The 17,358-nt window shown below is 36.8% G+C and overlaps 1 long non-coding RNA gene across 5 annotated transcripts in view; it reads right to left on the bottom strand.

Annotated features, from left to right (window-relative positions):
* Positions 1 to 418: 418 nt before the first annotated feature.
* The window catches only part of LOC117679944 (uncharacterized), a 28,816-nt gene continuing 11,876 nt past the window's right edge, over positions 419 to 17,358 (bottom strand). For 3 of the 5 annotated variants that reach the window (XR_015729297.1, XR_015729299.1, XR_004595490.3), the window contains 4 exons: positions 12,445 to 12,515; positions 11,703 to 11,789; positions 11,123 to 11,263; positions 419 to 621 (listed from right to left, as the gene is read on the bottom strand). This is a non-coding gene — a long non-coding RNA (uncharacterized LOC117679944). Of the gene's footprint in view, positions 622 to 11,122; positions 11,264 to 11,702; positions 11,790 to 12,444; positions 12,516 to 12,852; positions 13,086 to 17,250; positions 17,276 to 17,358 lie in introns of those variants that run through there. The other 2 variants (XR_015729298.1, XR_015729300.1) reach the window with 2 other exon arrangements.

Below are 17,358 nucleotides of genomic sequence, written 5' to 3'. Positions count from 1 at the left end.
TTAGAAAATATTATCTCAAGTTACAAACCAGCAAACTCATTTTTACAAATGGAGTATTACATCCATTGGGCCATTAGAACATTCTTGATAAAGATAACTCTGGAAGAAATTATAGACCGTGGTTAACTGACTCATTTGAGAGCGAGTACAAAGTTTGTCCATTGCTGTTTCCCAAAAATAATTCTGGACAATAAACACTATGAAGGGATAGAATAAACTCAGTTTAATCCTAAAAAAGTGAACTCGTTGACTAACTTCAAAGATATCACACATAGGACAATCAAGATTCATTTCCCATTATTCTAGAATGCAGAACAATAAATAAGAAAGTTTCAGGAACACATTCTGGTGAATATTAGAAAAAGAAAACATTGCAGCAATAATAGTTCAACAATGGAACCAGTTATCCAGTGAAGTAGGGTGAGGGTCTCTTTTATTGGATGTATTGAAGTGAAGACCAAGCTGTTGTGGATGTTTAATTTGGATTTCCTCACTGTGCAGTGGCTTGAACGGCTCCTTCTGTCAAAGAATACTAGGGGTCTTACCTCAGTATCCTTGCTTTCTAATGTTAAGCTGTAGGAATAGTTGCAGTAAGGAACCAATGTTGAGTAATACAGGTTCCTATGTAAAAGAAGATATGAGACCATGAACAAGAAGTAAATGCTTATGACTTAAGCCGTTTCAATGATTAATTCTCCCTCATTCATTCATGCACAATATCATGTACTGTTCCATGACCAGTTTGATTATAATTTGATCTGGGAAAGGCAGGCAACAGAAGATGAACAAAATAGGTCACAAGTCTTCTACCAAGTTTCCTGATTCCATCTTCCTTTAATAACATTCTTTTTATTGTTTCCTCCATAGTGGCATGTACTGTTCACAGACTTTGGCTCTGGGGGAAAACTTCCTTTTTCATGTACTTGCTAGCCTCAAAAGGATTGGTTTTCTGCTGCTATTGTGAATTCTTGTCTTCCCCATGGTGACAAAGAATTCATAATAGCTTTGTATTGGTTCTTCCCCAGCCTGTTGTTAATACTTTGAGCTTTGTGATTCTACAATTGTATAACACGGGAAGAACTGCTTAGATTCTGATATATATGCAACTTGAGTGGTACAGGAAGCTTCATCCACTACAGGAAGCTGCCTGTACCACAGCTCACATCCCTGGGCAAGTCTAGTTAAATCCAAGATTCACTCCAGGACATTAAAATACATCTATTTATTACTCCCACAAATGAAGACCTGTAATGTTCAACTTTATTAAACTTAACTAACCGTATGAAAGAAAGTTCTCTTAGAGCTGCAAAAAGTGTGAATAATCTCCAAAATTGCTGCTTAAAAGGAATAAAAGAACAACTTAAAATATAAATAATGAAAGCAACCTCATGTAAAAGTCAGGAAAATGTAAAGCTCCAAGGATCCCTGTAAGTGTTTTATTTTAATGGAAACCATCAGGTTAGATTGCAATGATATGAAAAAACTGTAAAATAAATATGTACGCCATTTCCATTTGAAAAAAATAATTCTCATTCAGTCCATATCTTTCTACCACTTCATAGACAATAAATGACAGAGACTTGGTTAAGGAAATACCTATTAGTTATGGGATAATGGAGAATTCATTTTCCCCCCATTAATTTCTCTAAAGGTGTGTGAATGATCTGAATGAGAATAAAAGTGTGAGAATGATCTGATTATAGGCCTGTTTGTCAGTGAAATACATTGCATAAATAATCCATAACGCAGCAAATAAATTAGCATGTAACCAAGTATAGTATTACTAGCTTCTAGTTAAGTATTTAAGATTAGGGAACAACAACTACTTTTAAGTAGTTTTTGCTGTTACTACATGAATCCCACAAAGTGCACAACTGGTTGCTTGCATGTCTGTGAAATTTTTTTAATTCTATACTATTATCTTAAATGTAATCTGTGTCAATAGTATAAAGGATAGTTTGGAGGCTGTGTAAAATAAGCCTATTCCAGGAACGCCTTTGGAATTAACATAAATTGATGTCTTCAGCAGATTTCAACTGAAGTCCATGGAAATCAACCATACCTAAACTGTTATTATGCTTTTAGATATTAAAATCATTACCTAATACAACTCCTGAGTTAGCCTCAATAAAGTAATCTAATTATAGTATATATAAGTAAACTAATTATAGTATATATTTTATCAATTATCTTCCAATCTTTCCCACAACAAATGCCAGAGAAATGTCTCTGCATCTACCAACTGTCATTCATTTTGATAAAAATTTTAGGCTTTATTTAACAAGAAAAGAGAATTCCAGATAATTTCTCCTACGCCAAGTGGTATTCTTGCACGTACTAGTACTTTGGTTGTGACATGGTCAAAGGAAGGTATAAAAATAGCTTTTTCAACTGTCTTTCTTCTAGTGAAATATTAGTCTGCTTTGCCATATAGGCAGTCCTCAACTTATGACCATTAGTTTAATAAGTGTATGACAGTCCTGAAAAAAGCAATTTACCACCATTCCTCACATTTATGACTGCTGTAGTGTCCTGAGGTCATGGTGACTGCCATTTGTGACTTTTCCTTGGGGCTTCCAACAAGCAAAGTCAATGGGGGAAGCTGAGTCACTTAATAGCCATGGCAAAAAAGGTAATAAAATCAGGTGTTACTCACTTAACGACGACATTGCTTAGTGACGGAAGTTCCAGTACTGATTGTGGTCATGCATCAAGACTATCTGTACTTCAGTTAAATCCCAAAGGAAAGAATGAGGGATTTCCTTTCTTTGGGCTCTGTTACTACAGCGGTATTGTCACTGCCACAAGTGATTATTTTCTTGCCCAAGGAACAGTTGAGGAATTTCTCCTTTCGCTGGAGATACTATCCATCCAGTTTCTTTGCATACAGTTGTAGATGATAGAATGAGGCTGGCTTTACTCATTATAAGAATCTAGTTTTAGCCTATGGTTAATTACTTGGTACCATGAAACACAGAGTACTACGGGCTTTAAAACGGCATAATTGTTTATAAACCGAATGCCCTCATCGACACACAGGAACCAACCAAACTGGTATAATTTACCCCAAAGGACAGAGAAAGAAAAGTCTTTGCTGAAAAAAATTATCTGATACGTAGCAGTGTAGTATGTTACCACTCCATGGATATGTACTGCAGGCAAGGCATATTTGCTATGCCCAGCTAGATAATATACTTATTAAGGAAAAATTAATATCCTGCCCTTCTGGAGCATATACATATCACTTAGAGAAGCTGCTAGGAGTAATTAAAATCATTCAAAGGAAGAAAAGGAGGAATTAAGAAACAGGCAGATTTGGTAGCTAAAAAGTATACCTGGGAAACAAGAAAAGGTGTTATGCGTTCAATAAAAACTAAGCTTTATCACATGGTGAAATAATTACCATGGGACAAAAGAGGTGTAATATCTGGATTGCAGTCTCTGAGAAGGTGTTTGTCCTCTTTTCCTCAACCAGGCCTCTCACATTAGGAGAAATTAACTGTTTGTTCATCTGGTTATGGGCACCTACTTCTACATTCTCATTCACTTGAGATCACTTGTTTGTTCACAGGAATACAAATTAATATTCTAATAGGAAGATCCTGGGTGGATGGATAATCATCTTAAGATAAGGCTACAGGTAAATCTTATCTATCATTGCATGCCATTCAATGGCCTAGTAGATATACTAAACAAACAGAAAAAGGGAAGTAATTATCTTACTCCACTGTTGCTTCCCAGTAAATTATTTAGGTCATGCTCCCTTATGTTAGAAATAATGTGGAGCAATTACAAAATCTCTATTAATTTGGCCAGTCCCGTTAAAACCTTCCAAATTGATGACTACTGCCATCAAAACAGACATTCTGTTTTTACTATTTATAACTAATACTTCATTTTGTGAACTACAATGGAATTCTCTGTCATTATAAACAAAGGAGCCTTCTTTTGTTTATACATTTCCCTTGCAAGCCCCAGGCATTTCTTTTCTAACTCATTTTTAATGAGGCAAAAGCACTCTGGACATCCAGAAAAACTAAACAGGTGGAGTCACAATATTTCTAAAATAGTGTTTCTGAATCTTGGCAACTTTTACAATGTGCAGATTTCAATGTCTAGTATTCCCAAGCCAATAAACTCTGGGAACTGAAATAAATACATCTTACGGTTGCCAAGTTTGAGCAACAGTTCCAGAATCTCCTCAGCCCAGCAGGCTTAACTGGGTTTATCTTTTTCTCCAGGTATGTCTATGGAGATTCTCAATCGCCCAGATCATGGTTGCCCCAAAAGGCAACTAGACTTTATTGGTATTTTTCCTTGGAAACATTTCACTTCCTTGAAAACTTTTCACTTAATTTTTTTTCTTTGAAAACCTTTTGTTTCTCATCCAAGAACCTTCTTCAATTCTAACTTCAGTTGAAGTTCTTATCTAAGAAACTTCTTAGATAAGAAGTGAAATGGTTTCAAACAAAAAACCAAGAAAGTCCAGTTGCCTTCTGGAAAAGCACCTTTGGGACAAGTCTACAACTGGAGTTTCCCTAATGATCTTTGGATTCCCTTTCTTTTCTTTTTTTATTGTTATTCTATTAACTCTTACAAGGACAAAGTTAAAAGACTAATATAAACTAAGGAAAACAGAAAAAGAAAAGAGAGTACAGAGTACAGAGAAATAGAAAGAAGAAATACCTTATAAAAGAGGATTCTTTTCTATCTCTAGAGAAGCATAAACAATTTTAGTAATAACACCTTCTCTGGTATTTCAATGCGGGGGGGGGGGAATTACCATCTCATCCTTATCAATAATCAAATTGTAAAAAAAAATCATTCAGTCCTAATCAGCAACATTCTGTTCTTTTCTATTCTGACATTCTATTAAGAACTATCAAAAATAGTAATACCGGTAATTTTTCTTTAATTTGTGTTTTGCTTAATACAATCAAACAAATCTATTTTGTAATACAATTTGTCACTTTCTCTAAAAAAATAAAGCAAAATAAATATCTCCCCACTTATCAACCAATCTTCAAAAACTCCTTCATTCAGTTCTGGTCAAAAAGAAATCCCATTAATATCTACCAGAAACCACAATGTATATAATTTAACCCATATCTGGTAAATTCACTTGGTAAACCTTCTATTTACTTTTTTAAAGTTTGATCCTTGTTTCCATCAAATAATGACCCATAAATTGATTTATTATCATATTCTCTTTGTCTCCTCCCAGGAACAGCTTCATTAGTTTTAACACATTCCTTCTGAAAATTCAAGAAAGGAATGTTTTCCTCATCACTCTCGATTTATTATTTGCACGGCTCCTTTAGCTAATAAGACATCAGCTGATTTCATTTGTAAATGATGCCATTTTGGCATTATTTTCTATATCACTCTTATATTCTGGCATTTTAAAATCCATTTTCAGATCCACAACATCTTTTTCCATATCATTTTTGTTATTCAGCAATTTTTTAAAAAATCCACATTCAAATCCATCTCTGTCTGTTTTATCCAATGAAGGCTGTTGTTCTACATCTTCTCTTATAGTATTAAACAATCTTGTAAGTGATTTCTGTTCTCAAACAGCCTTAATTTCTTCTATAGTTAAATAGTATTGCTCTATATTATATCAATGGATTTCTTTTCCTTTATTTGTACCCTTCTGTTTTCTCTAATTCTATTTCCCTGGCACTCAATAAAAATTAAACTTTTGAATTGAGATAGATATAAAAATACTTGTGACAATTGGAATTAAAATTAAGGTTGAAACACTGACAAATTTAGATCACAGCGGTGGTGTTAACCGAAAGAAAAGCTTAGAAAAATGTATTATGAAAACCTACATCAGTGTTAAATATTATGAAGATGCAAGTAACTTTAGTCAGCATGTTTAATGAATTAAGAGATGATAATGAAGAACATTGGTAGTAGAAAATAGATGAAAATGGGCCATGTGCTCAAGAAGCAACGGATTAATCCTAAGGAAGAAAGCAATGACAAACAGAATCGCGAAGAATAAGAATAATTCCTAGGATAACAAACTTCAAAATAGTACAGCAGTGTTCTTTCTGGTGACAATGTATGGCTTAGAAAATTGTGCCTTGAGAAAGAGTGACGAAAGATAATCTGCCTTCAAATTATGGATCTGAAATCCACAAGGCTGGACTGCCAGAAGAACTGATTAACTGTGGACAAAACAGACTGATTGCTCCATTGAGGCAAAGATTGACATATTCTTTGAGTATGTGGTGCAAATGGATGATAGATAAAAACTTTGATGGGAACAGCAGAAGAAGGAGGGTGAATGTTCTTTAGTTATTCAGTCTCTTTGGACTGTGACCAGTAGACATCCTATCAAAATATCTCAGTAACTGATGGGATTTGTTGATAGGATGAAGGACGACACAGGAAGAGCTACAAATTATTATTATTAAATTCACCGTGTATATGTTTCCATGTCTGTGTAAAGGTAGTATATATAAAAATCAGCACAACTTTGTTTAGATGTGACAGTATCACAAGTTGTACCAGAAAGGTATTTACCATTACCGTTCTATATGAAGCTATTCATCCGCCCTGACCAGTATTAAACTGTGCAAACTGAAAAATATCCCATTATAATTGGATCAGCACACACAAAAATTAAATATGCTACATCTAACTTATTGAATGTTTCAATTGGCATTTTGGAAGTTCTTTGAATCACATTCAGTGAATGGTTAATTATTAAAATGTATGTTTTTTTAAACGACATTGAGCTTCTTATATGCTGATTATTTTGTTTGAATCGATCTAAACACACTACATTTGTGGAAGATTTGATCTATAAAGTGGTTAAAGACATGAAAGTTTCTGGAAAGAAAGTTCTTAGTGCTACCATTCTAATGGAACTATGAAGCTATTCCATCTTTTAATTTATTTTTAACAAAAAGAAAAACTTGAAATAGTAGTAGCAACACATGGGAATAATAAAGTAGGTAATAATCCCTATAATCCACAACTAAGGCAGGCTAAGTGCAAAAGGAAATCTTGTGTAACAATCTAGTGATGTTACTCATATCCTTATGAAACCAATGTCATATATTATTATTTGGCTTATTGTTTGTTATCAATCAGAACATTAAAATATGTGACTCAATAGTAATTAAAGACCTTTCACAAGTATTATATGTTAATTAAGACCAATAGATCAAAATGTTTCTCTCACATAATTGACTAGGCTATTGGGTCAGATAGGCTTATTATGAGCTAAGTCTGTATGTGTTCATGTATGGCTTGGCAGACAATAACAACTAAATAGTGGTGAGAAACATACACCCTGCTTTTTAACTTTTTTCCTAATTTTCCAATTCATTTTTATGGAAATTATTTTTTACTCTGTTCCCATTTATTTTATACATTTAAGATGAAATAGTTATTCCATGGGAGTTAACTATTCATTCATTTCTCTATGGTTTTATATCTTATTAATTTTACTGGTGAAAGACTTTCAGGGACAAGTTCAACACTTAGATTTACTTGAAAATAGTCCATTGATCTGAAACAGAACAAATTGCTTGTTGGACGTATCTCTTTTCATTTTAAGAAATAAATACACTGAAGTTTTCCAATCTGTGGCCTTTTTAGGAAACTTCAGATGATCTATAGTGTATGGGTCAAAGTAAATTAACCTGGCCAAAAGTTTGCAACATTACCAAATATCACAAGGCTTTGATACTCTTTCTTGAAATCTTACAGAATTTGGCATTTAAAGAGGTAATCCGCACTTTCATGCTATTTGGTGAGCTCACCTGATTTAAGCCATCACAACACATGCCTGTGTATACACATACACATAGTTTAAATTTCATTTTGGAATGCTACCTATAGGACATCACTTGTGACATGATATTGAAAAGCCCTATACTCCAGGGGTGAAATCTACTTACCTTCCCAACTGGTTCAGAAGTGTGCCCATGCGTCATGGGCGTGTGTGAACCTCTGTGCATGCACAGAGGGTAAAAAATTACTGGGCTGGTGGGCGGAGCCTCATGCCGCCATCGCTACCGGTTTTATGAACCACCGGCCACCATCGCTACCGGTTCAGCCGAACCAGTCTGAACTGGGAGCATTTCACCCATTATACTCCCAACTTCTGGTTTTATGTGGTGATCCCAAAAACCTTTCAGTGTACTGATTTATATAAAAGTACTGCTGGTTTTCATTACAGATACCAACAGTTTTTTTAAAAAAAGTAAAATAGTTTCACAATAGAATCCCTTATTATTCTAGTTTTGTTACATAGCTAGAGCGCTTTGTGAAAATCAGAAACTGCATGTATTATTTTTGTGGAAGAACTCCATATGTTCCATCAATTCACAGATGATTCAAAGTTTCAATTAAGAGATATATTCAAGCTGTTATTCAGGGAATCCTGCAGTTCCAAGGACATTTAACTGGATTCCTCGGTAAGAAATAACAATAGATGCTTTCTTTTTTTAAGATAAAATATTGGCCTAATAAAAAATCTAAGCCTAATGAAATCAAGTTGTAATCAAGCTTAATGATGATCAAATGTTTGTTCTCTGTATGATAAAGTCATAGCTTTTGTATTGTAAAAAGAGAGCACATCTAGAGAAAGGCAACTGGGCTTTCTTGGTTTTTTTTTCATTTTGGTAGTTCATACAATACATTTAACCATAAAACAATGAACTAATTGCATAATATTCGTTAATGATTAGCATTACAATTTTGTTGAATTATAGTTTGTGATTCTGGGTGTTATACAAACCGGGGTATCCATTTGCTTTGCCAAATCAAAATGCAGCACCTGATCAAATTTTCATGTTTTTTTCAGTTAGCTTCCAGAAGATGCAACAGAATGAATGAATGTGTGATTCTGCATTACCAAGTGCAAAGCAAATACTTCAAAAGATGGATGGATGATCTAGATAGATAATTTACTAATTTATTACTCTTATGACCATAATAAAAAAAAATTATGTCATACTAAGGAAAAGTTTAGTTTCTCATTCATAACTTTCTCTAAAATTACTACATAGTTTAATCCTCATATTTATTTTCCTTTTACCGTTTCAATACAGAACAGCCAGCTTGTTTTGCCATATAACCAATGTGTTACCCAGCCAACTAGAACACATTTACTAAGAGATTCTAAAGATTCTAAAGATATTAACTTTTTCTGGAATCTCTGGGGAAACATTTAGTGTATGTTATGTGTGTGCATTTAAAGAGAGAATCTTATACTACTGTGTTTCCCCGAAAATAAGACCCTGTCTTATATTTTTTTTGAACCCTGAAATAAGAGCTTGGCCTTATTGCCATGAGCTCAAAAGCCCGATTGGGCTTATTATCAAGGGATGTCTTATTTTGGGGAAATCAGGGTACACGTGTGTATAGTGTAAGATCCTCTCTTTAAATTTCCCACTAAATCTTACCACTCTCCTCTCCTTAGACCATCAATTCACCTTACCCTGTCACACTCACCTAAAGTCTACACATCACACCCACATTTAACCTGGCCCCACAGCAGACTAACAATGTTGCTGATTATGTTATTGATACATTGGTACTGACTGTTGTTCTGTACACTGTTTAAAGTTATCTAACTGAAACTATCTATAAATTCATAAATACACTAACTTAAGCCTATCTCACTAATGAGTTATGAATTAGATGACGGCAATGTCATGGAGAGATGGCAAAACAAGGGACTAATATATTTATATATTTGGTTAGTTACTAGCTGCGACACAGCTTTACTGAGTCTGCAAAAACAGATTTAATGTTTAGAATAAACCTGGGTAAGTAAATTCTAAGAAGCCCAGATTAAAAAGGTTAAGGAGCTACCAAACTGTTCACATTTTACAAGTGACTTCCCTTGGGATATACTTCTCATGAAGGTATTCGACAAAGTAGACCACAACCTATTTCTTGGTAAGCTAGAAAAAAGTGGGATAGATAGCATCACCATCAGAAGGGTTTGTAATTGGCTAACAAAACGTACTCAACAAGTAGTCCTTAATGGTACTATGTCTACATAGAGGGAAGTAAGCAGTTGGGTACCACAAGGTTCCGTCTTAGACCCAGTACTCTTCAATATCTTCATAAAATATTTAGATGAGCTAATAGAAGAGGAACTTAACAAATTTGTGGATGATACCAAGCTGGCAGGAATAACCAACACCCTAGATGACAGGCTCAAGAACCAGATGAATCTTGACAGACTTGAATACTACGCCCTATCTAACAAAATGAAATTCAATGTATAGAAAAGTAAAGCCTTACACTTAGGCAAGAAAAACCAAAAGTACATATACAGACTGGGTCAAACCAGGCTTAATAGTAATAACTGTGAAAAGGATCTTGAAGTCTTAATGGGCTCCAATTAAATATGAGCCAATAGTGTGCGGCAACAGCCAAAAAAGCCAATATAATCCTAAATTGCATTAACAGAGGGATACAATAAAGATCAAGTGTACTAATACCACTCTATAAAGCCTTAGTAAGACCACACCTAGAATATTGTATGCTGTTTTGATCACCACACTATAAAAAAGATGTTGACACTCTAGAAAATGTGCAGAGAAGAGCAACAAAGATGATTAGGGGACTGGAAGCTAAAACATATGATGAATGGTTGCAAGTACTCGCCATGGCTAGTCTAGTGAAGAGAAGAACTAGGTGAGACATCATAGCAGTGTTCTAATATTTGAGGGGCTGCCACCCAGAGGAGGGGGCCAAGCTATTTTCCAAAGCACCCGAAGGCCAGACAAGAAATAATAGATGGAAACTGATCAAAGAGAGATCCAACCTAGAAATAAGGAGAAATTTTCTAACAGTAAGAATGAATTTATTTATTGATTAGCCCTTGGGCCATATCAAAGTGCAGAGTTCCAGAAACAAATCATTACAAAAGTTTGGTAAAACAATTTAAATGAAATTGGAATAACGCACGATTAAAAATGCAATTAGAATAAAATACGATCTAAAATGAAATCGGAATAAAATACAATCGTTTTAGATACAATTTAAATATGATTAAAATTATATTATAATGTCACCCCTGCATCTACCCAATCAGTCTTAAAACTAACAGTAAGAACAATCAACCAATGGAACAGCTTGCCTTCAGAAGTTGTGGGAGCTTTATCACTGGAAGCTTTCAAGAAGAGACTGGACTGCCATTTGTCATAAATGGTGTAGGGCCTCCTGCTTGGGCAGGGGGTTGGACTAGATGACCTACAAGGTCCCTTCCAACTCTGTTGATCTGTACAGGACATAAAAGGAAGTTTTAATTTCTCAATACTCAAATAGAAGTCAATTAAAAGCAGCTATTCTATTTTTAAGAAATGTGATCGCTTTAATTCTAATTAATTAAAATAGATCCTAGAAACATAAAGGAAAAGGTTGTTCTAGTCAAATATTTTGCTTAATGCAGGAATACTAACACAATTCCTGTAAAATGATCCAAAAGATGGTCACCATCTTTAAAAGCAGCTCTTACCATTAGGACATTCTTCTGATGTCCAAATAAAATTATTTCCTTGGAATTTAAATCCATGGATTCTTGTTTTGTCTTCTGGAATAATGCAGACAATTATGTGCTATCTTCTACACAAAAACCCTTCTGCTACATAAATACCACTATAGTGGCTTTGCAGCCTTCTCTTTTCCATGTTAAACTTTGCCAGTACTGCCAACTGTACCTTGTGTTTCCTTTGGGGTCTCTCGTCACATCCCTTGCTGTCTTCTGAATACAGTCAGTTCGACACCTAACACTTCCCCTTTGCTTCCTGGAGAACAGTATGTAAATGCAATGATATGAATGTTCAGCTAATGACAGCATAGTTAACACCCATTATGCCATCTTCTCTATGAGAATATCATGAGAGATTGTCAAATATTAATCAGGATGTTTAGTGTTTTTATTGTTTTAAAATGTTAGTAGTATTTTTAATTGTAATATTTGTATCTTTTCTGAATTTAAGTCTCTCAGACTGAGATGGGGATAGCTTTAGAAATTGAATAAATAAACCATGGGTGTCAAACTCAAGGCCTGGAGGCCCGATCCGGCCCGCGGGGTGCTTAGATCTGGCTTGCGGGGCTGCCCTGGAAACAGCAAAGGACTGGCCTGTGATGCCTCTGCCAGCACAAACGGAGCTCAGGAGGGCTGCATGCGGCCCTCCCGAGCTCTGTTTGTGCTGGCAGAGGGTTGCAAGAGGCCATTTCAGCTGGAAACGGAGCCTGGGAGCCCATTTTCGCTGGCAGAGTGCTGGGGCCACCACAGGCACCCCGACATGACTGACGTCAAGTTGGCTATGCCCGCCCTGGCCATGCCCACTCTGGTCCCCCGAGGTCAAACACAACCCTAATGCGGCCCTCAATGAAATAAAGTATGACAACCCTGAAATAAACAAATAAATATTTTGCTAAAATCAATGTACTTACATTTCTGTGGTCAAATAAATTAGGCACACTGTCTAAGAGGATAAGGTTATTCTTGATGAATCCACAGATGCCTGCAAAGGAATCCATTTTTTTCTAACTGGTACGGTAGATAAATATATATTATATGTTATGTATCTATGTATGTATAACTTGTTCAGAATACTGCATGTATGTGATGCAAGTAAAATTTAATTTTACTCAAACATTTATTCAAAAATGGATGTTAGAACTTTAATCCACTTGAGCATTCTTATATGTGTTAGGTTCAGTTGTCAGTATAGAAAACTTTCAGAGGTACTATCATTTTATTTCCTAATAATTTTAGATTCTACAAATCTGTTGAGACAAGCAAATATTCATATGAATGTACCCCTTCTGTAACCATTCTGCCCTTGAAATTTTACTTACCATATTGGTGTCATACATTGTACACTTGAGAATAAGCAGGTTTTACTGTTTATTTTATGCAGAATGCTAATTATTCAGCTCTTAAAGTCTTACAAAATTGTAGCTCCCCTAGAAGCAGTCTGGTTTAGTCTTAAACCAGATTAGATTATTTCTCTATGTAATCCACTTTTTCATAGTCATTCATATTGGGAACAGACATCCAGATGAATCTTATATCAGAGAGAAAGAGAGGGGGTGGGGGAAAGGGTATTAGATACCATTTTTCTTGAAATGCATTAGAATCTTTCCCCCTGTTCCAGGGATTTCCCCCTTTATCTAGATAATAAGTTCTATACCAAGAAAGTTAGTTTTATAGCTAGAACATGGACTATTAGTCACTTAGAGACAAAGCCAATCTGATGTCCTGTTGTTATTTATTTGTTCAATATATAAGCTTTATTATATAACAAATTAAAGCAACAAAATAAGAAAGCAACAAAGTAAGAAACCACACACACATACACACTCTCTCTTTCTCCCTTTCTCTTTTGAATTCTTTTTTAAAAAATGATAGGATAGGGCTTTGAAGTTTGGGCACTATGGGGAACCAGAAGAAACTAAAGATTACATTTAAAGGTGAAGAATTCTTAAATTTGATTTTAAGTAAAGTAAAGAATGGAGCAAAATATTTTAAACTTCTTAAAATTTGGAAAGATTTTATGAAAATGGACAAAGAAATGAAAAGAAATCAAATTCTAGGACATTATTTGAAAAGATTAAAGATCAGTTAAAAGTAAAAGAAAGAAATATGTAGTTGATTAAAATTAGATACAGTGCATTCTCTGGTAAATCTTAGGAGACTTGTGATCAGGACTGAATAAGGATTTAAGGATTCAATTATAGATAAGAAACAACATTGGTATCATGCTGCACCGGTTGGAAGAGTTGGGGATGGGGGGCACCGTATTACGGTGGTTCTCCTCCTTTCTCTCCGACCGGTCGCAGTTCGTGTTGGCAGGGGGGCAGAGGTCGACCTCAAGGCCTCTTATATGTGGAGTGCCTCAGGGGTCGGTCCTCTCGCCCTTCCTGTTCAACATTTATGTGAAGCCGCTGGGCGAGATCATCCGTGGCTTTGGGGTGAGATACCACCAGTACGCTGATGACACCCAGCTGTACATCTCCACCCCAGGCCACCCCAACGATGCCCTTGAAGTGATGTCCCAGTGCCTGGAGGCTGTGCGGATCTGGATGGGGAGGAACAGGCTCAGGCTCAACCCTTCCAAGACTGAGTGGCTGTGGCTCCCGGCATCCCGATATAGTCAGTTGACTCCATCACTGACTATTGGGGGCGAGTCGTTGGCCCCCACAGAGAGGGCTCGCAATCTGGGAGTCCTCCTGGATAGGCAGCTGTCCTTGGAGGAACATCTGACGGCTGTAACCAGGAGGACCTTTTGTCAGGTTCGCCTGATCCGCCAGTTGCGGCCCTTTCTTCATCGGGATTCCCTGTGCACAGTCACTCATGTCCTCGTCACCTCTCGCCTTGACTACTGCAACGCTCTCTACATGGGGCTCCCCTTGAGGAGCACCCGGAGGCTCCAACTGGTCCAGAATGCAGCAGCGCGGGTAGTGACGGGAGCAGCCTGGCGCTCCCATGTAACACCGCTCCTGCGCGAGCTGCACTGGCTCCCAGTGGTCTTCCGGGTGCGCTTCAAGGTGTTGGTTATCACCTTTAAAGCGCTCCATGGCATAGGGCCTAGCTATCTTCGAGACCGCCTGCTGCCACCGACGATCTCCCATTGACCCGTGCGCTCCCACAGAGAGGGCCTCCTCGGGGTGCCATCAGCCAAACAGTGCAGGCTGGTGACCCCCAGGGGGAGGGCCTTCTCTGTGGGGGCACCTACCCTCTGGAATCAATTGCCTCCAGAGATAAGGAGAATCCAAGACCTCAGTGCCTTCCGCCGTGCCCTTAAAACCTTCCTTTTCCAGCAAGCCGGGCTGGCCTAATTTTTTAAGTGTTTTTAAGTGTTTTGTTTATTGTTTTTAATTAATGGGGCCAAATTTATATATGTATATTTTAACTGTATTTTAATATTTGTATTTGATGTTTTTACTTGGCTGTTCACCGCCCTGAGTCCTCAGGGAGAAGGGCGGTATACAAATTCAAAAATAAAATAAATAAAAATAAACATTTGGGGAAAAGATCATTCATGGCATTTTTTAAAGTTACTAAATTGTTTATACTTGTGTTTTTTTAAAAAAAGTTATTTATATATATTTATTTTTATTTACTATATTCTTATTTTTCTTTATTTTCTGTTTTCCTTTCTATTTTTTTTTCATTTGTATTACTTTTTATCTTTTCAGCTGTAATGTTTAATAAAATAACTTGATAGTACAGTGGTCTAAGCACCCTGTTATTAACACAGCTGCCTGCAATTACTGCTGGTTCGAATCTCTCCAAGGCTCAAGGTTGACTCAGCCTTCCATCCTTTCTAAGGTAGGTGAAACGAGGACCCAGTTTGTGGGGGCAATAAGCTGACTTTGTATAAATATACAAAAGTATGAAGGCTATTGCTTAACGCATTGTAAGCCGCCCTGAGTCTCCGGAGAAGGGCGGCATATAAATCAAATTTTAAAAAAAACTATATATAATAGATTTAATAGAGGCGGCAAATATAATTGCAGAGAGGCAGTCCCTCCAGAAAAGCGTATTTTGTATAGCTGTATAACTAAGCCTAGCAAAAAAGCAACTCATGCCGTATTGATCAACTGATTTGTCTTCAGAACAGACCACAGACAACAGACTAACAAAATACTGCACACTTTTCTGACTAGGCTTCTTAATAGACTTACAGATTAAAACTGGCAATATATCTGCCAAATGCAACCAAGAATCCAAAATATTTTGGCAGTTTCAAAGCTCGAATGGAAAGATACACTGCCTGGAGTGCACCCATGTGGTACAGGTATTCCTCGTTTACTGACTGCATTTAATGACCATTCCAAATTATGATATAATAAACTAAAAGCTTCGTGACCATGACATCACTCCATTATTGCTGTTAGGATGCTTCACAAATGGTGCACATTTATGACAGTTTCCTCTGGTCACGTGATTCCTGTTTGTGTGCTTCATAACCAGCTTCAGAAAGAAGAGTTAATGAAGAACACGGGAAATAAAACTGCAGGTTGCACTCACGTGATACTTCACTTAATAACTGCGGTGACTCGCTTAACAACTGAATGGAAAGTGACACTGTAAATCAGGCGCAGTCATATGATTTATGCTTACCAACATGGTGATTGAAATTGCTGGTCCCAATTGTGGTTACTAAGCATTTTTTTTATAAACACTTTATTAAACTTTTATTACATTAAAAACATAAAAAATTTCACTCAACAGCAGCTGAGGTATTTTTCTTGTGACAATAATTTGTGCATTATTTACAAAAATTAAATTATGCATATTTACATTCAGCCAAATCAGAGGAGGAGGCGGTGGCGTGGGAGTCAGAGTCAACATCAAGGTAACCTGAGAGCTCTGAGGGGAAAGAGGGAGTGGAGCTGACAGAGAGAGAGAAAGAGGCGGAGCCTGGTCTGTCCATCAGCCCTCAAATGGAGAGTCAACAGCCTCCAGGTCTGGAAGTGGCTGATGAGGAAGAGGACAAACAGCTAGATCCAGTGCCTGACGCATGGATGTGAAGAAGGCAGAGGAGAGGAGAGCAGTGGAAATCCATGGGCTGATCCTTGGGAAGGAAGAGCCACCACTGCTAGCAAAGCCCCATCCTAGTTCTGGGGATAAAAGGCAGGGGGCGGAGAGGAATAGATGTGGCAGACCACTATTCATCTTTGGACTGGACGGACTTGTTAGTCTGCGGTGAGAGAGAAACTTTTCACTGGGGCTGCCGGCGCTCCTTATAAAGGAATCTTTGAGTTAACTTCAGAGGGTATGTCGTGTTTGGGGAGCTGGGTCCGAACAGGTTATATAAGTCTAAGTGCAATTGCTATTAAAGAGAAATAGAAGGACATGCACCAAACAAAAGAAAATATTAAGTCCACATACGTTTGTTAGAAAGCCTTAATGCTAGTATACAGGTAGTCCTCAACTTAAAACAATTTACAACAGCACTGAAAAAAGTGACTTATGACCGTTTTTCACACTTACAACAATTGCAGCATCCTCACAGTCATGTCATCAAAACTCGGATGCTTGGCAACTGACACATTTTTATGACGGTTACAGTGTCCCAGGGTCATGTGATCCCCTTTTGCGACCTTCTGACAAGCAAATTCAATGAGGAATCCAGATTCACTGAACAACTGTGTTCTTAACTTTTAACAACGGCAGTAAGTCACTTAACAACTGTGGCAAAAAAGTCATAAACTGGGACAAACTCACCTAACAACTGTTTCACTTACCAACAAAAATGTTGAGCTCAATTATGGTCATAAGTTAAGGACTCCCTGTACTTTGAAGGAAAAAAAATAACCTTCTTCGGGCAATTATGAATGATGGAAATGTCCTTT

Source organism: Pantherophis guttatus, chromosome 8 (assembly GCF_059756535.1).
Source record: "Pantherophis guttatus breed Tessera chromosome 8, ASM5975653v1, whole genome shotgun sequence".
Classification (NCBI taxonomy): Eukaryota; Metazoa; Chordata; class Lepidosauria; order Squamata; family Colubridae; genus Pantherophis; species Pantherophis guttatus.
Note: the sequence above shows the minus strand (reverse complement) of the source record. Positions and strands in the feature narration are given on the sequence as shown.